The sequence below is a fragment of the Canis lupus genome, chromosome 12 (assembly GCF_048164855.1).
Source record: "Canis lupus baileyi chromosome 12, mCanLup2.hap1, whole genome shotgun sequence".
Taxonomy (NCBI): domain Eukaryota; kingdom Metazoa; phylum Chordata; class Mammalia; order Carnivora; family Canidae; genus Canis; species Canis lupus.
The window spans coordinates 41,209,284-41,229,884 of NC_132849.1; the positions used below are offsets into that span (position 1 = coordinate 41,209,284).

At 41.9% G+C, this 20,601-nt stretch overlaps 1 long non-coding RNA gene across 3 annotated transcripts in view; it reads left to right on the forward strand.

Moving 5' to 3' along the window:
• Positions 1–20,601, forward strand: part of LOC140601562 (uncharacterized) — a 152,704-nt gene that overhangs the window by 89,325 nt on the left and 42,778 nt on the right. The window contains exons 3-4 of one of the 3 annotated variants that reach the window (XR_012004566.1): positions 829–1,003; positions 7,160–9,206. The exons of 1 other annotated variant lie outside the window; for it this stretch is intronic. This is a non-coding gene — a long non-coding RNA (uncharacterized lncRNA). Of the gene's footprint in view, positions 1–828; positions 1,004–7,159; positions 9,207–20,601 lie in introns of those variants that run through there. One more of the 3 variants, XR_012004567.1, reaches the window with a different exon arrangement.

A 20,601-nucleotide genomic window follows, 5' to 3' on the forward strand; every position in this document is an offset into this window, starting at 1 on the left:
GGGACTGAGCAGAGACTTGCATTCTTGCTGATAGGTAGTTGGGTGAGGGCCAGTGGTGAGGTCAGCCCAGTATCTATCACCTCTCTGCCTCAGCTCAGGGGCAAGGTGAACTCACCTTTCCCCAACCTCCACTATAGGTCAGATGTTGGGCTAAGGCACTCTAAGAGTAGTCCCCAGCAAATCTTCACATTAACCCTGAGAGATGAGAATCATTGTTCTCACTTTATGGATGAGGAAACTCAGGCTTAGAAAGATTTTTATTTGCCCAAGGTCATACAATGAATAAAAAGAAATGTAGCAAGGTAGTAATTCTAGGGCTGACTTACTTTATTCTTGCTTATTTCTTTTTGTCACTTTTTGTTTTATTTTTTTATTTTTATTTTTTTTAATTTTTTTTCACTTTTTGTTTTAGAAGAGACTATGTCAGGTGCCACAGATGCAAAAGGTGCAAAGAAATATGATAAATAAGGTCTCTGGACTCTGGTCTTAAAGAGCTAACACATTAGAAAGGGGAAGAGGCATGCAAAGAAATGAGATGGGATAGTACAGGTTTAGACCTACATACTTCTCCTGGGACAGTTGGGGTGCAGAGATGGGATGTAGAATGTGGAAAAAAGGGGAAATTCACCCTGTTAGGTGCTGTCAACAGGATCTGGGTTTTACCAGGAAAATAGGTATGCCAGGGTTGGCCTAGTGATCATTGTGCCTAGATAAGTTTGATGTAAACTTTCCCCTCTCCTGTCTGTGAGGGTCATGACTCCCTCCTTCTTTTTGGTTTGAAAAAAGGGAAGGACAATTTGAGCTCAATTTCCTCTGTCTCTGTTCCAGGAGCTCAATGTAGAGTACTGCAGAATTTCATTGCTGGAAGGAGGGCTGGTGCATTTTAGACAAAAATAGACTTTCAGACTTTCAAAAACATAGAGGGACCTGCTGGACCTGACTTCTCCATGGTGGATAGTGGGCACAGAGCCATCACAGGGTCACAAACTCAAATGCCCCCAAGGTAGGTCACAATAAGAAACTCAGACAAGATACAGAAAGCATGTGGCACACTTGACCAATCTTGGTTTTCCCACTTTGGTTATACACATAGGGGCCAGAAATATTTTATTCTTTTTTCTCTAAATAATTAGGAGATCAGGTACAATGATAAATGGCAACTAATACCTGGCTGCTGTTGTAGGAAAGATAATAGGAAGAGGTGGAGTCTGTAGTGATGGGACAGCAGGTGCCCCACTTAGGTTGGCAGGTGTATTGGCTCAGTGTGTTGTCATGTAGACATATGGGCCCAGTTTTCCCAAATCTGATTTTTCAAGAGAAGCTGGGAAACTAGATTTTTAAGTGAAATCACTCAATTTCTAAGTGTGTGCACTCAATTCAAATTTTTTTTTTAAAGTTTAGGTGGGCATTGATCTGTAGGCCAAACCTAATAAATCTGCCTGCCACTAGTAGCAGCTCTCATCAAATCATTTTGCAGCCAAGATCCAGTCATTTCTGGCTTTGGGGAACCCATTTCAAAGCAGATAGGTATCTGGGATACTTCTACCCCTTAGGGAGCAGGAGAGCATATGTGCAGAGTGGTTGGTCATTCCTTCTATCTGGGGTCAGACTGACATGCTCTTACTTGCTATTGCTGATTCCTGTGGCATGCCATGCTTTATGCTTCTGGCTTCCGTAGTGCCCCTTGTTTCTTACGTGTACACCTGAAGCAGGCATCTCTAGAATGACTGGAGAACATAAAAGAGTGTGAATCTCTGGGAATCCCACCAGAACTATGCTGTTCAAATGGTAGCCACTGGGTGTTTGTGCCTGTTGAACAATTGAAATGTGGCTGGTTCAAATTGAGGGGAGCTGTAGATGTATAATGCATATAATATTTCAGAGCCCTTGCTATAGAAAAAGAAAGTAAGATATCTCAACTAATTTTTTATATCACATGTTGAGATGACATTTTGGATGGATCGGCTTATGTAAAATATATTATTAAAATTATTTCGTCTGTTTGCTTTTACATTTACTTAAATGTAGCTACTAGAAAATTAAAAATGGCACATGTCACATTATATTTGCATTGGACAATGCTGTACTAAGCCCCTCCATTCTGAGACTAAATTGGGAAAACATGGCTGCTCATTCTGTTCTCATCATTGTGGGCACAGCTACTCTGAAGTTCATGAGAGCTGGTGGGGCTGTTGTGAGGGGTAACCAGGCCTCACAATGTTGGGCGTCACTCTAAACAGCTGTGCTTAAGTGGTCACTGAACTCTTCAAGGAAATGGCAATTGGTGGGGATAACTATAGGCTGAGCACATCTCCAAGGATCTGCTACTTGTTATTTTATTTTGACCTCTGACCCTGGAGTTTAGCTTTCACTGCTTTCTCAGGATCTGGCCTTAGTTACAACCCTACATGTCTGGACTTGAGGGAATGGCCAGGAGCATTTTGAGTAATAGCTCTTCTGAACTGCAGTCAATACTGAACAGAGTGGAAGGCTGTTAGAGTGTGGGTGAACAGGCTCAGGGACAAGACGTCCTTCTGTCACCTCATGGCCAGACCACCAACCATAGAGTCCCCTTTCCTGGCTGTGGTGCAGGCTGGATAGTGGCCCCCCAACCACTCTGCCTTTAGATGAGAGATTCATATTCCCTTAGACCCCTGACAGAAATGTAGGAATCTGTGAAGTTGAGACCCCACCACTCCCCACTACATGGGTCAAGGGGTATCTTAAGATACCAGATACCAGAGGCACAGAAAACCTAGAACCAGAATATCCCTCTGTCAACTGGTAGCACTTGCTGAACATGAGTGCTGAATCCTGGATGTGTCAGTGGGAATTTTAACCAGAAGAGGAATCAGAGCAGTAGGGACAAGGGTGCAAATTTTGGATGAAAACATTAGAAATCGCTTGGAAAAATACTGTGCTTCAGGCAACTACCAGCCTCTCTCTTTCTCTCTCTCTTTTCTCTCTCTCTCTCTCTCTCTCTCTTTCTCTTTTTCTTTCTGCTGGGGCATGAACCTGCCAACATATCTTTTGCAGTCTATCAGAGCCCTGATTTATGTCACTTACAAGTTTTGCATGGCTGTCACCTCATTAAGGTATTTATGTCCTGGTAGAGCCTGAACTTGAATCTACCTTGAAGGTGTAATTGTGTGTTGCTAATGTAATGGCTAGAGCCGCCCATGCAAAGAGCAACATGAGAAAGGTCACGGGGGGAGGAATGCAAGGTCATAGAGCCACCTGAAGCGTGCTCAGGGTTGATTTGTTCATTTCCTCCAATCCCAGAGAGGAGAAGTCTCATGACAGCAGGTAGGGCTTGCAGAGGGGAATGATTGCAGCATGGGCTTGTGCAGATGGGAACAGAGAGGAGTTTATTGTGCTTTTCCAAATGGCTAAAAGCTTCACTGACAATCTGAGCACATACACGGCAATGGCCCCAACCCAGATGCCCATAAATATGGATGACTCAATGGGAGAGGAGGTTGCCTCTCCCCTAAAGGTGGCTTGCAGTTTCCCCAGCATTAATAAATTTGTCTGGAAAACAATATAGAAAGATATTTGTCTTTTCAGAAATAAACACAAAATCCAGATTTGCTCTCTTGCATCAGTTCTACCTCCCAGGTAGATTCTCTGGATTATGTAGCATAAGAGAGGTGGTTAGATGTACCACAGTCATACTTCTCCTCCTACCACACAGGGAGCGGTGGCTAACTGTGCCACAGGGGCCTCTGGCCCCTTGGATTATATCACAGTTAAAAATTCAGCAACTCTTTTTTAAATACCTACTGTGAGATGTGACTGGTGCTGGGGATGCAGCAGGGAACAAGACAAACATGGAGCCTGCCCCAGTGCTCACTGATGAGTTGAGGATGTGTGCAACTGTAAACAATTTGCTACATGTTGTCATGAAGGAAAAAGCAGGGAGTCAGGGCTTCTTGGAAAAAGGGACATCGCACTCAGACCAAGTGGCACAGAGGAACCTTCCCAGAGGTGCAAGACCCTGTGCATCCTACTTCTTAGAATCATGGAAGGGACCTTAGAATTCATCTCATCCATTTCTTCATGACAATGAAGAAATCGAATCCCATAGAGATAAAATAAAATGCCAAGTTTGTACAGCTGGTAAGTGAAAGACCAGCTGAACTCAGGCCACTTTAGTTCAGACTATCATTCTGTCCCACTGAAGTTATGTAATTCTCTTTCCATAATGTTGCATGTTAATGAATTGAACTCTTAAGGCATAGATGAAAGAGTTGTTGGGGACCAAAATTTGCTGTTATTAGTCATGTAGCTGATACTGGAGACTATGGCAATGGTCTTCAGCAAGGGCTGAACCCCAGGATTAGGCAGATCTGTCTGCCTTATCTCAGTGGTGCTAGAGCCAGGAGAACTCTTGCCCTGTGGACAGCTCACTCTGGAGAGGAAGAGGAAAGGAAAGGGCTGAGCTACCTTCTCCAGCTTTGTCTTCTACATGTGGGAAGCAAGAAAGGCCACAGGAAGTGGGAGGAGGGGCGGAGTCAGGGATGCTGTTCCTGAGCTCCCCTCAAGTGGGAGAAACACCAGGAGAGGGAAGGAGACACACCCCAGAACTCACCTTCCATGCTTATTTCTTCATTACACATATTTTTGAGCATCTTCTCTTTCTCTCTGCTAAATGACGAGGATTTCAAGATGTCCTGGTAATCACAGAAGGAAATACCTTAGTAGTGAAGAGTCTTTTCCCTGAAGTTTGAGATGGGAAGAGGAGGGACTATTAAATGTGAATTTTAAGTCAGTCAGTAAGGCTACAAAGTACCTTTTTCTGTCCTTTGTCTGGAAGAAAATCCATGTGGTGTTGCTTGCTATAGTAATGCTCCTATCTTGGCCTTGTATGATCCAAATCACCATGAGGTGGTGAAAAGGAACTGAGTTCTGTCTTTCTGTGGAATGGTTGGGACAGTCGTCCTCTTCCCTGTGGCTGCCAGCTGGTCCTGCCATACGGTCACACCCTGTGTCCCTCCCTCCCTCCCCCATCCCACTCCCCTCCCAGCATCTGTTCTCCATCTTCCCTTCATCCCCAATAAAGAAGTACTACCAGCCTTTGACTCACTTGTTTTCCAAAAGTTCAACGTCTGGCCTCAGAATACATTTGACTGATGTTGCAGACTCCTGAGTTTGGAGGGGTCTCAGTATAAGTGGGCATTGACCTTCGTGTGAGTGAGTTTTCTATTGTCTTACTTTTGATTCTCCCAAAAGAAAACCCTGAGACAAGTTTGGGGGGGCAGTTCCAGGAAGTGCCAGTATGGGGATGAGGACTTGATAGAGGAAAGGGGACAAAGCTAGCCAAGCTTGGGTTAATGAGCAGGTTACTGCTGTGGGCATCGGGGGCGCTGTTCCTCCACTGAGAAAGCCTGTGTGCAGCAGGCTTCAGAACTGTCCGTGAAGGGTGAGAAAACTCGAGTGTTTACCCACCAACTCTCATCTCTGATTAGATAGTGGTTGATCCTGGGACACCAACTCTCTGATTCAACTGACTTCCCCCAGAATAGACTGCAGGGTGGAGAATGCCCTGAAGACGGTGCAGGAAGCCACTCGCAGGATGGAGCTGTGTGCGGTGACATCCAGGGCAAGCTGGGGGTGTGGGCAGGGCACTGATCACCTTGGTCATGTCTCTGCTAGTCTCTTAAGCCACTCTTTTTTATTTTTTTTAATTACTGTACCTATCACATTTTCCAATTTTACATTAATTTGCAAGTTTATAGGTCTAATGTCTTATTTCTTACTGTATACCCAGTATCTAGCTCAGTGCCTGAAACCTAGGAGATACTCAATAATTATTTGTTAATTGAGTGGCCGACTGACTGAATGACTCAGTGCCCCTGAATCACATTTCTATTTTGGGGGCATGTCTGGGACTGCCCCTGGGGCTTTAGTTTAGGTATTGAGAGGGGGGAGGGGATGATTGGAAACTATTCCTGATTCTGGGTAATTCTTTGCCCAAGAATCTATATAGAAACGGTACGGCAATCATTCAAAGGGAGTCCTCTCCCCACTCCTGGAGCTTGGCTCTATGTGGACATTTCTAAGATCCTTTCAATGGCTCACTCGTCTGATATCAGGGAACTTCTATGGACAGTGAGCTACATTCACAGCTGTAAGAAAGGTACAAGATGAAAGTTTTGTTCTCCCAGAGTTGAACTGGAGGTAAGAAAAGAACTCATGTGAATTACAAAACAGCTTATAATCAAGTGATGGATTGAGTATCTCAGGCTGAGTACTTGTAGGGTTCAGAATCATGGGGGGATTCAGTACAGCAAAGAGGAATGGAACGATTGTGGACTTAGGGCCCAAAGACCTGTGTTTGAGTCCCTTCTCTATCACTAGACCCTAAGACTCTTGAGGGTACAGACTAGAGTTGACTCAATCTGATAGAAGAACTAGTCACAGTATTTAGAGCCCACAGAAGCCACCTTGTTGCCAGCCCCAAGGTTGAGCTGTATGAATTACCTTAATGGTGTTGATGCTCTGGTTTCTGGTTGGGTTTGACCAATGGAGAACCTAGTCAGAGGAGAGTGAGGCTGGGATATTGGCATTCCATGCCCCTCTGTCTGTGATCACTTCAGTTTGGCTACTGACTCTACCCTACTGTTTCCTGCAGGGATCCATTTATCTGACCCTCTCTCATCTCTTTGAGTTTTTACTAGCTCTAGATTCCCACACTGTCCTTTGATGTTCCCTGGATCTTGTCTACAGCTTGGTAAATTAGTCCCTTGGTAAAGAAATCCTCTTGACATTACCCAGTTTCTATGTGTCATCTGTTTCCAATTGGGACCTGACCATTACAGAAGAATCAGGCCTTGCCCTTAAGAGACTCACAATGTAACAGGAGAGAGAGTTCCAGACAACACCACTCTATCCAAAACCACTCGAAAAACAATCAGGCAGATTGAAGGCAATATACTGATGGGCAGAGGAAGAAGGTGAAATGGTTGAAATTATAGGAGTTAGAGGGCCTCTAACTCCTCTAAGTGTACTTTGGGATGTATAGGTGATAATAACCCTTCTAGAAGAGGTTCTTTCCTATAATGACACTAATTTAACTGTGGTAGCATGATTTACTGAAATAGCAATTGAGGCATTGTTGTTAATGCAATAGAGTTGACACTTTTCATTTTCCACTCAGGCCTCCATTCCCTTAGAGGAAGCTTCTGTAGGAAGCAGAAGTTCTCAGCACTCTCAGAAGACAATGCCTCTCTTGGATTTTATTTTGCCAGAGTCTGTGCTCTGGAGGAGATCGTGCTGAGCTGCAAGAGAAGAGAAGGTGGAGGCAAATGTTTGGTGTCCAGGAGGCTCAAGGTGTTGAGGGTGCCATAGGAGAAGGAGGATTTAGAGTATTCCCTAAGAGTTGGAGGAAAGGAAAAGTTCTTGGATTCATCAGGTTATGGGCACAAGTGACTGGCCCCTAAAGATAACTGTGGGGTAGTGACAGGATCTCAGGAAAAAATGTCTTCTCGGGTACCCCAAGGAAGCTGGACTTGGCACCCTGTACACTCAGCCTTGACTGTGAATCCAGAACAAAGCAGATGCTCATCTTTGTGGGATTTCATGGATTTGGACAATACTGTATTAGTGATGGATCATGGATCAGAGAGCCGTTCCTGAATGGCACATACTGTGCCAGGTCCCTGGGAACTTTGCCAGCCATGAGTCAGGAAAGTACACTCCAGCTGTGACTAAAGTTAAATGTGTTACCAACCCATTGGAATGGGGGATCAGAAAAGATTAAACTTTACTTCAAGAAATAAAAACATGTGAAATTTATTATGTTAAATGTTATAGAATAAGGTTCACATCTGTTACATGTGGGGACCTCATCTAGGACTACTAGGAATCCAGTGCAAAACATCTGTCCACGGATTTATTACCATCCTAGTGATGGGAACAATTGGTTTTGAGGAAATGACTGTTTTTCTATTGGAAAACTGGTGAGCAGAGATGAGTCTGAACTCTCAGAAGTCACAGCTGATTTGGGGAGCACCATGAGCTGCTGATGAAACTGAATTTAAGAGAATACTATAGAATGCTTTAAACTTCTGTGTTGATACAGGTGGCTTATGCAGTACTGGAAGGAAGAAAACACAAGTGTAGCTTTGTTAGATTACACTGACAATATTAATTTTTCTGACATCCCCAAGGAAAGGATAGTGACATTTTAGACTCACAGAAGGAGAAACTTAAGGCCCTATCTCTGATTTTATTTTTAAAAACAAAATTTTACCTTTTTCCAGAATAGAGAAACATCAGAGACTGATATCACCTGCTCCCTGGTAAGAGAATTCTCTATTTCCCAAGGATCATGGTGGGTGGAGAACAGACATCCTTATGTGATTCTAGCAGCAGTCTTGTACCTGGCATGTGTGAGAAGATCCTCAACATCATATGTCGGTAGAGGATTACAAATCAAAACAACAATGAGATCTCACTATACACCTATTTGAATGGCTAACATGAAAAACTGACAACACCAAATGCTGACGAGGATATGGAACAGCAGGAACTCTTGTTCATTGCTGGTGGGAATGCAAAATGGCACTCACTTTGGAAGGCAGTTTGGCAGTTTCTTACAGAGCTAAACATAGTCTTGCCATATGATCCAATAATTATGCTCCTAGGCATTTACCCAAATATATTGAAATCTTATGTCCACAATGAAAACCTGATACAAATGTTTGCACCAATTTTATTCGTAATTGCCCCAAACTGAAAGTGACCAAGATGTCCTTCAGAAGGTGAATGCAAACAGTTTGTGGTACATCCATATAATGAAATGTTATTTGGTGATAAAAATAAATGAGCTATCAAGCCACAAAAAAACACGAAAGAAACTTAAATGCATATTGCTTAGTGAAAGAAGCCAGTCTGAAAAGTCTACATACCGTATGATTCCACCTATATGACATTCTGGAAAAGTATTCTAAGGAAGTCCCAGCTACTTGGAGATGTCATATGGTGACATATGACCAGCAATGCCAGCTAATGTCCTAGATGACAGTATCAACTGCTAGACATATGAGTACATGAACCTTCAGATAATTCTAGCACTTAGCTGTCAAAATGCCCTCAGCCTGTGGCCTTCCAGCTGAGGACCCAGATATCATGAGCAACCATCCCCACTGTGCTTTGCCTGAACTCTTGACTCCCAGAGTTCATGAGCATAATAAATGCTTGTTTTGGACTTCATTTGTTTACCAAAAACCAAATGAACTGAATTCTTGTATTAGTTTCCTGTGATTCTTGTACGAAATTATAAAAAGCCCAGTGTCTTAGAACAGAGCCAATTTATAAGCTTGAGTTCTGGATATCTGAAGTCTGAATTATGTCTCACTAGGCTGGCTGAATTCCTTCTGGAGGCTCTAGGGGAAATTCTGTTTTCTTGTCTTTTTCTAGCTTTTCAAGGCTACGCTTACCCCCATCCCTCTGCTCATGACCTCATTCTTCCATCTTCAAAGCCAGCAACATCAGGCCAAGTCTTTTCCATGCTACCTTCCCTCTGGTTCTCCTCCCTTTTTGGCCCCTCTGCACTTATAAAGGATCCTTGTGATTACATTGCCCCCCCCCACTCCCATGTAATTCAGGATAATCTTCCCATTTCAGAGTCTGCTGATTAGCAATCTTAATCCCATCTGGAACTTTAATTCTCCTTTGCTATATTACTTTACATATTCACAGGTTCTGGAGTTTAGGACATGTAGACATCTTTGGGGGTCGTTATTCAGCCCATTAACGTTCCAAACTAGCTTTATTACCAATTATGGGATAGGAGTTTTGGTAGGTATTTCCATTCCCTAAATTGGTTGAGAGTATGTTTCACACACTTTTGTTTCTCTCTGCAAACTTTGTACAGTAAATATTTGTTGACAGTCTCAAAAAAAAGTGCAAGTAGAGGAAGTGAGTATATTCACATATCAATTGCATTGTTCTATGGAGAAAGAATAACAAAGATGACTTGCAGAGCATTCGGAAACCCATTTGGGATGCATTAATCTGCTCTTCTTGTTCTGGTTTGTCTCATTGAACTCAGCATGACTTCGTGAAGTGGGTGGGATAGGTCTGTTACCCACATTTTACAGATGGGAAAGGAAATCTCAGGAGGATGAATGACCTCTCTGAAGTCACCCAGGAGTCACTATAAGGTCTGTCTGATGTTTACAAATCCAATACTTTTTTCTTATCCATTCTGATGCCCCAGCATCTCCTTAGCTTCTTCCTGGGAGGATGAATTTCCTTCTTGTGTCAAAATTTTATGTTTGCTTCTGTCTTCCCCTTTTCTTTCTGTCCTGGCCTAGGAGATTTCTATTTTACTCACTCTGTCCTATGATTTAATTTCCAGTATGTTCTTCATATGAAACTCCATGTTTTGGGACATTCTCAGGGACCAGCCAAGGAAATCTAGCAAGAGCAGCCACATGAGCTTTTTATCTCCCTGTCCTCTACTGCATGCAGACACTTCCATGCTTCTGTACCAGTATATTTGGACTGGCAATAGATGATGAAGTCTGAACTTAGTCTCTAGCCATGATCAAACTTCCAAGGGTCCTTTAGGGCTGCCCCAGGCAGAGAGAGAGCCAGTCACCAACAGCTTCCTCAGTTGAGCATTCACTGATTTAACCATCCATTTAGCTATTTAAACATATTTATGGCCATATTTGGAGAAATGCAATTGTTTGGGATATCTCAGTCAATTAGTAGCAGAGATAAGATTAGAACCCAGTGTACTGCCTCAGCTATACCCATCATCATTATCAACCCATTCATAGAAAACTGCATGTCAAGATGGCATGGTCAGGCTATCAGGGCTGCTTATCTCCATCAGTTCTCAGAAGCTATTTTCTGAGCATTTTCAAGTTTAGAGGTTTGTTGACTGGGAGACATCAGAGAACAGAGGGAAGGGAAGAGCTTGGAGTGAGACTGGGGTTTGAATCCCAGCTCTAGAAATTATCAGGTCTGTGCAAATAAGTTAAATAATTTTGAACCTTACCATCTTCTTTGCGTAATGAGAATAATGATACTGTCTTTCTAAAACATGTGAAGATATATATATTATATATATATATAAATCATATGAAAACATGTGACCAAGTATATGAGCCCAACAAGTGTTCAGTAAGTACCCACTTCTGTCCTTCCTGTCTGCAGTGCATTGACCTACTGCTCAGTGGTGTCCCTGAAGAAGACACTAAGGTTAGTTAAGGTATACCTGGTAACTGAAATGATACTCTTGGTTCTGGTCTTGCTCTGGATAAGATACAGCCTAATTCTATATAATGCTCTTTTACATCCATAAAAATGTGGATAATCAAGCCTACACTCCTAATCTCATGAGGCTTGGCGAAGGTACTAAGCTTCTAGGACTGAAAAATCTATATAACAATAGATCTATTAAATTTATAGAATACATTTCAAAAATATAGAACAATGAGAAAAGAAGAGGCTCAGCTTCTAATATTACTGTACTAGTGAATAGAAAATAAGCAACCAGAGTAACTTGCCAATAGTGGAAAACTGTAAATATTTCAGGATGAAATGGATTTAGAATTGGTCAAAAAGCATTTGATTAATAGCTCCAGGAATTGAAAAATTTTTTTATCAACATAGTTAGTATGGTTAATAGACATGTATTGAATATTCACAGCCATGCTCTAGGCAAGCTATAAATAAGAATATGTAAACATAGCCTCTCCCCAATGTCTACAATTAAAGGAGACTTAAAAAAAAAGCAAAGCATGAATAAATGAGAGATGTACTAGGGGGAGAAGTGGGTGGGATTAGACTCATTATGAATCAGGAGACCCTCTGAGCACTACATATGCCATGGGGCTCAAAGTTTGAGAAGAGACAAGGGTATCTGGTCCAAAAGAAAGCCGTGAAAGTGACAACATGAGCTCTGAAGGATGGTTAAATACTTTGGGTCGACTCCCCTGCAAAAGTGCAGGTTCAGGTTTATGAGAGTCTGACTGTCCATTACACGCATGTCCATAGGTCCTCCCCTCAGCTGTTTGTTCCTCTTCCCTTCCCATCCTTTGTGGTCTGTTTCCAGCTTTATCAGACCTTGAGTCCTCTGAGAACAAGAATCATACTTAACATCTTTGAATGTCAGTCAAGTGCCCACTCACTGCATGTTTGTGGGACTGTTGAGTGACTGAGAGGCAGGATGGATGTAGAGTGAGCTGGCCACAGCTGGCTCAGAGGAATGAGAAAGTGCAGGCTATTTGTAACTACTCAAAAAAAGTGTTTTGACACGTTAGCAGGGAGGATAACTGTTTGGAGGTCGTGGTGGACTTCTGTTAGTTGCGCACCTAGCATCCACTGCTTCCTTCCTCTTTCTGACAGCACACAGTTTCCTTTCAGTGGCTGAGGTGGGTATGACCCCACCCTCAGCCAATCAGTGTATCTTCCTTGCCTGGGTGTTGGTCTAGGGCCAGGTGATGACCTGGGGCTAAGCTAATCAGCATAGGGATATATCTTGGCCACTCTTTTTTTCAGGTTGATCTAAATCAAAGTGAAGCTTGTTGGTCTGCTCCAAGTTTTAAAGAAAAGAAGCCAATCTGGTTTAGATTTTATTAATTTTAGTAACGCAATGCATGTTAATTGATGCAACTGTACTTGAGCCATTAAAGTTGGAAACTGAGAGGGGTATGGTGGTTAGTAATTCAGGTGTTTGGCTCTGCTGCTCCTTCACCAGCTCCAACACTGGGTGAATAGTTTGCACTTTCTGAGACTCAGTGTTGCTCGGATGTAGAGTAAGGAAAGATAATAGGCTTTTGAAGATTAAATGAGATAATGCGTATACACTGCTAAGCACATAATGAGAGCTCAGAAGAGTATAGCACAACAGTGCTGACATAAACAACCTTGAAGGGTCCTACCTGGGATTTCAAGGATCAAATGACATGTCCTGAGTCATAATTGAGCTCTCTTGTCACAATTTTCTTTCTTAGGCTTGCTCACCTTAAGTTTTTTGTGTCTGTTTCTTAGAAGGTCAAGTTAACTACAGTGGCTTATTAACATAGTCCATTTTATTGTGCTTTACTCACTATATTTTAGTCAGGGTTGTCTAAAGAAGCACAACTGATAGGATATAGATACAGATATCTAGATACCTGTCCATATCTTTCTATAGTTATATAGATTTATCAACAGATTTTCTATAAGGAATTTTTTGTGTGTGAAAATTTCTTCTTAATTAGCAAGCTCTTGCTCTCTGTTCTCTCATTTAATCCTCATAATAATCCTGCGGGGTTGCTTGACAAGTGTTCATCTTTGCCATACAAAAGAGGAGTTGGAGACACAGAGAGATTAATTTGTTGACTTGGCCAAGGTCACAGAGCTCCTAAGCAGTAGAAACAAGCTGAGAATTGAAATTCTCTGAATCCAATGTAATGCTGTTTTCACTCTACTGGATTTTTATATACCTATTTACCTGCAGAGAGCTGCAAAGTTGAGAAGAGCCCATTTACAGAATTACCCATCTCCATTCTGCAGTGTGTTTAGGGACAGACAGTGCAATACGAATTGTCAGATCATGTGTAATTACTATTATTACTCATTCACCAACAAAGTCTAACAACCTTGGATGCCTTTGTCCAATGAGCAACTGCACTTGCAAAACATACTTGAGTTGGCATCAGTTGACCACTTAATTCTCAACCTGAGATGAGCTCTTGCTTCGTTTAATGGCTTTCAAAATGTTGACATGCATGGGAGCACAAAACAGCACTCTTTCTTGTTTTTCCCTCCTTCTAAACCACAAGAAATTATTTAAGGAAGTTTTAATGAAATGCATCTGTCACTTATTAAGATGGATGGCTGGAGTGCAGCTTTCCATTACTGGAAATGGCAGAATCAAATTAGGAAATAACAGTCCTCAGCATCTTCTCCAACTGGCTTTTGCATAATGTGTTGGGAAAAATGCCACCTTGGCAGAAAACAGCTATTGTGAGGGCCAAGGTTCCTTCCCCAAAGGGGTTGTGTTTACCAGTGAGATTCTTCTTTTCCTTTGGTGAGTGAAATAGCATGGCTTGAGAGCGAAGCTTCCTTGTCCAGGACACCCTTTGGTGTTTGGAGGTTGGAGGCTCTTACAGTCCAAGAGGCTCAGAGAAACTCTTCTACTGTATGCTTCTCTAAGTCAGAAGCCCTGACTTTTGGTTTAGTTTTCTAAGCATTAAATATCTCTTATTGTATCGTGCCCAACAACATCCATTCAACAAATACTGGATGTCTACTATGTGGCCATCACTCTTGACACTGAGGTTACCACCAAGAGCAAAACATTGTGCCTACTTAATGTGGCTTTTAGGTAGATTGGGGCACATAAAATTCAGAAAGTGTTTCATGCTATGAAGGTAATAAAGCCAAGCCACAAAGTAAAGAGTAGGTGGAGAAGGAGTTTATTAGAAGGAATAAAATCTCTTTCACAAGTCGTGAAAACTAGGCTCTTATTTCAGGACAGCCATTGTATTTTTGTGACTACAGGGGAAAGTGTGAAGCTAGCATTTTTGTTGTTGTTGTTGTTGTTTAAAAGGATTTTTAAGATCATTTAATTCATCTCCCATCTAAGCACAGGAGTCTTGTTTCCCAACAACTCAAAAATGATAGTGGACTAATCACCTTTTCCTGAAAACATCTAGACTCAACTTTTGTTGCCCCAGGAAGAAGTCATATTGACTTAAATGTTTGTTAATCCACAGAGTTTTCAGTAACCATTTATGGAGCCTCTACTCTATACCAGGCATGTGTGAAGTCTTAGGGAGAGAGCGGTGTACAAGGTGCAGTATATCAGCAGCACACCATTCATTTCCATAGCACCTTATCATTTTTTTTGTTGTTGTTTTGTTTTCAAGAATGTTTTTTTAATAATAAATTTATTTTTTGTTGGTGTTCAATTTGCCAACATACAGAATAACACCCAGTGCTCATCCCATCAAGTGCCCCCCTCAGTGCCCGTCACCCAGTCACCCCCACCCCCTCTCTCCTCCCCTTCCACCACCCCTAGTCCGTTTCCCAGAGTTAGGAGTCTTCATGTTCTGTCTCCCTTTCTGATATTTCCTACCCATTTCTCCTCCCTTCCCTTATATTCCCTTTCACTATTATTTATATTCCCCAAATGAATGAGACCATATAATGTTTATCCTTCTCCGATTGACTTATTTCACTCAGCATAATACCCTCTAGTTCCATCCACGTTGAAGCAAATGGTGGATATTTGTCATTTCTAATGGCTGAGTAATATTCCACTGTATACATAAACCACATCTTCTTTATCCATTCATCTTTCGATGGACACTGAGGCTCCTTCCACAGTTTGGCTATTGTGGACATTGCTGCTAGAAACATCGGGGTGCAGGTGTCCCGGAATTTCATTGCATCTGTATCTTTGGGGTAAATCCCCAGCAGTGCAATTGCTGGGTCGTAGGGCAGGTCTATTTTTAACTCTTTGAGGAACCTCCACGCAGTTTTCCAGAGTGGCTGCACCATTTCACATTCCCACCAACAGTGTAAGAGGGTTCCCTTTTCTCCTCATCCTCTCCAACATTTGTGGTTTCCTGTCTTGTTAATTTTCCCCATTCTCACTGGTGTGAGGTGGTATCTCATTGTGGTTTTGATTTGTATTTCCCTGATGGCCAGTGATGCGGAGCATTTTCTCATGTGCGTGTTGGCCATGTCTATGTCTTCCTCTGTGAGATTTCTGTTCATGTCTTTTGCTCATTTCATGATTGGATTGTTTGTTTCTTTGGTGTTGAGTTTAATAAGTTCTTTATAGATCTTGGAAACTAGCCCTTTATCTGATAGGTCATTTGCAAATATCTTCTCCCATTCTATAGGTTGTCTTTGAGTTTTGTTGACTGTATCCTTTGCTGTGCAGAAGCTTCTTATCTTTTTTTTTATTTTTTTATTTTTTTTATTATTCATGATAGTCACACAGAGAGAGAGAGAGAGGCAGAGACACAGGCAGAGGGAGAAGCAGGTTCCATGCACCGGGAGCCCGACGTGGGATTCGATCCCGGGTTTCCAGGATCGCGCCCTGGGCCAGAGGCAGGCGCTAAACCGCTGCGCCACCCAGGGATCCCCAGAAGCTTCTTATCTTGATGAAGTCCCAATAGTTCATTTTTGCTTTTGTTTCTTTTGCCTTCGTGGATGTATCTTGCAAGAAGTTACTGTGGCTGAGTTCAAAAAGGGTGTTGCCTGTGTTCTCCTCTAGGATTTTGATGGAATCTTGTCTCACATTTAGATCTTTCATCCATTTTGAGTTTATCTTTGTGTATGGTGCAAGAGAGTGGTCTAGTTTCATTCTTCTGCACTTTGCTGTCCAATTTTCCCAGCACCATTTATTGAAGAGACTGTCTTTCTTCCAATGGACAGTCTTTCCTCCTTTATCGAATATTAGTTGACCATAAAGTTGAGGGTCCACTTCTGGATTTTCTATTCTGTTCCATTGATCTATGTGTCTGTTTTTGTGCCAGTACCACACTGTCTCGATGACCACATCATGAGCACAGCTTTGTAGTACAACCTGAAATCTGGCATTGTGATGCCCCCAGCTTCCATAGCACCTTATTGTTAATGAAGAACTTCCATGCATGCGATTTTTTCCTTTCAGCCATCCTACAGAGTTGGCAGTACAAGTATAACCAAGGCATTGGAATGTGTGGATTGCCATTAGTACTATTCTCTACATAGTTCTGGCTTTCTGTTTTCTGAACATGACCCTTATAGGTAGTTGTACCATATGACATACTCTGGCCAGTGAACTATGAAGAGGAAGGATCATGTCACCAATGATCAGAGACTCTAAGAGGACCATTCCCTTTTCCATTTGTGGCAGATGAGTGCTCATGTCCCCATCAACAGCTTGCTGAGGAACCACAGTGAGCAGAGACCCCTCCTGTCTTACGTTGGATGTGTAGTGTAAGAAATTAAACTTTTCCCATATTAAACTACTGAATTTTGTGGTGTTATAACTGCTTCATCAACTGCTGTCAGCTAATATGAGGTTGTCTGATCACTTTTCCTCACTGGGAGCTTGCTGTCTTGTGGAGGCATTTTGCATCTTGGAGGGGAATCCATTTCATCACTAGAAAGTTCTAATTGTTGGGAAGTTCTTCCTTCAAAATGGAAATAAAATCCGCTTTCTCATGATTCCCTCTGAATTCACATTCTTCCCTCTGGAATATCAAGGGGGACACCTACATCTCCTTCTACATGACTGCTTTTCATATAATATGACAGCTGTCATTTCTCCCCTCAGAGCTCTCTTCTCCAGGAGGAATGTGACTGATACCCTCAAACTGATTCTTTGATGACATGGTTCCCAGATGCCTCATTATTCTTGTTTTTAGTCTCTAGATATGCCCTAACTTACCAGTGTAGCTTTTATATGGGGAAATCATAGTTTCAGATGTTTTATGACCAGATCTACTACAATGAAACCTCTATTTTTTTTAATGTCCAGGTATATAAAACTAAAAATATATACATAAAGATTTAGTGATCTTTTAAGACAAATTCAATCTTATATGTCCTGCTTAAAATCCTTAGATAACTGTCTAGTATGTTTAGGATAAAGTGCTTATGAGACCTTGAGTGATCCAACCATAGTCTACTTTTCCAATTTTGTCTTTTCCAGACATCCTTATGTTAGTCATTTCTGTTTTCCTTCTGATCCATTCCTGTGCTCTACATCACAGTAGGACAGAAATAATGCATTCCAGGGCTCCCATATTGGCTGGATTTAACCTAGGTTAGGCCCACTGAAGGCCCTGGTGGGGGATAAAGGGTGGGAGGGTATTTTTACTCTCCCACTGCTCTGCCTCAGATGATGTCCCAGAAATGGTTGTTTTCTCTGTCTCCTGTGGCTATAGCTCCTACCAGGCTGCTGTGTCCTCTGTAGCCCTACACTTGCCAGGTGGTCACTGCCAAGCTGATGCCCTGCCAGATGGCTCCAGCTCTAACCTCTGGTAACCCCAGTCCTTTCCTAGCTTCCTGTTGTTACTGGTGGCTGAGTTGCTTCCTCATCTTGTTAATCTTCTTAATTATTCCATAACAGTTGTAAAAATTTCCTCTATTAAATTTTATCTGTTTGAGATACCTTGAGAAGTTTCTGTTTTCCTGACTTACATCCACCGAGCATTCTACTCTCAGCCACAGTGAATATCTTTTCTTGGAATAAGCCATGTTCTCTCTTGTAGGTCTCAAACAGTTGTCTCTCTTCCCACCTAAATGTGACTGACTTCTATTCATTCTGCAGTTCTCAGTGTAGATGAGATAAGTGCCCTCTGCCATAACACTCCATGCTCACTTTTATCAATAACTTGTTTACTGTTGACTTGACCAGTTCCCTTTGGAATTAGGTACTCATGGCAGACAAAGGCCATGTCTTCCTTATTCATTGTATTCCTAGAACCTAACATAGTGTCTGGCTCATAGAATATGCTCAATGAATAACTAAAGAATAAATGAATTAGTAGTATATAAAAACATAGTTATGGACCTGGAATTATGTATTTTCGAAAGTGGAATGAGTGCCTTGGTAATCATCTGCAATGTCTGGAACCTTGAATGTGATGAGGAAAGTTATAGTGGGGACCTGTTTTGTGTCGCTAATATGTACAGGGACATGTGTGACCTTTATTTGTATTTTGGATGTCTGTGAGGAAAGAAATTTCCTGATTTTTTTTAACCACAAGAAGTGTAACTTGGATAAGGAATTGTTGCTATTGGTTGTATCAGATGACCATACATATCATTGGCAGTGGTCCAAGATTCTGTAAAAATGTGCAGATGAAACTGGTTATTGGCTGGGACATCTATCCAGGGCTAAGATGACCATGGGATGTTTGTCCATTTGTGCTTACCTTGGGTCCCTCCTTGATCAGAGACGTCCTGGTTAGGAAATGGCAAACATCAGCTCTCTAGTGGGCTTTATTATGTGTGGTGGTGCCATTACCATACATATACATACAGACTCCCTTTTCTGGTCAAATCAGTTGATTCCAAGGGGCTCTCCAGGTGGCCTGTGGGTCTGAGAGAGGGGTGACCACCTCTGACACCATTAATTCTAGCAGGAGATTGAGGATGGGGAAGCCATTTCCTCCTGTAGGCAAGATATGTAAAAAGGCCCAGGTTTGGCTGTAACTATTCCATCCTAATAAGTGGCCATACTGAGCCTGTTGATTGCTGTCTCCATGACCCAAGGTGTAGTGGGCAGCTGGATAAAAACTGGAGTTGGAAAACTGGGCAAGGACTGGTCTTAGGGACTGTGAGAAATTCTGTCCATCTCCAGAGGAGCTCAATATGTGGCCAGAAGTCGCTGCTTTAATGGTGTATACCATACACTGGAAGCCCATGGGCAATTTATAGCCATCAAAGGTGGGTCCAGAGACTTCAGGAGGCATGGAACTTGGTTGCTACAGTTCTACAGTGAAGGAGTCTCTAGGGAGTACTAATAGGATTGCCTGTTGCATTGCAGTTTGGACAGATTTTAGAGACCTTTACTGTGTGTGTGTGTGTGGGGGGGGGGTGCATTTTAAAGTGGACTGATTTATGCGTAACAACAAAATGGACTTAAGTAGAATTTACAAGTAAGGAATATGTTGTTTCCAAATCCAGATAGATCCAGTAAGTAGTTGGGCTTTCCTTAAAGCAGTGGTGCTGATAAAGTGAGGAGTTGATTCCTTGATCAAATAGTGCCCAGAAATGTCATCAAAGTGGTAGAGCCTTGAATCCTATGGGGAACAGTGGCTCAGCCCTAACTGGAAAAATGCTATGATGAGTGTTTATACATCCTGTGTGGGTGTTTCCTTTGAATCCCCTCAGAAGAAGATATCATCAGTGTGATGTCATGCTTGTGTTCCTGAAGAAAATTGAATGCAGGGAAGATGTTGCCTGCAAAGACTGAGTGATGGCAGGGCTGTTGAAATACCCTACGGGGAAGCAATTATTGTGTTCATTCAAAAGTGGTAATAAATTTCACTGAGATTCTGTCAAAATAGGTACCAAAGAGAATATATGAGCCAAATTTATAACAAATAAATGATTTTCAGTTGCTGAATGGATGGAGTCAGTAATGTCAATATTTGATGTGGGGACTTTAACTGAGGATATTGTGGCATTAAAGTTACTGGTAAACCACTGTTAGTTATCTTTTATTTTCACCAGGTTTGAGAGAGCACTGGAAAATTGAGTTATAAAAGAGAGAGACAGTAGGAACTATGATTTCTTCTTTCAGTAAGTCTTGTATAATGGCTCTTAATTCCTGTAGATCTTGTTTCAAAATATATTGAGCCATTTGAAATATTTTAACTAGATGGAAGGGAGGTGTGGAGAGGGTCTATGAGATCTCATTTTGCAAAATACACTGTAAGTGCCAAATAGTTCATTTGATTCACATTTACGGCTTATTGTATCAGGGTATCCATACCCACTATGGGATGTTTTAGGGTAGTGAGTGCTATGACCATGGCGAATTTAGGTAAGGTAATGGTGCATATGGTTAAGTGAGGCATACCTGTTTTCCCTCTATTTATGTTTCATAACTCCCCTAAGATTACATGGATACTTTGTTTAAAT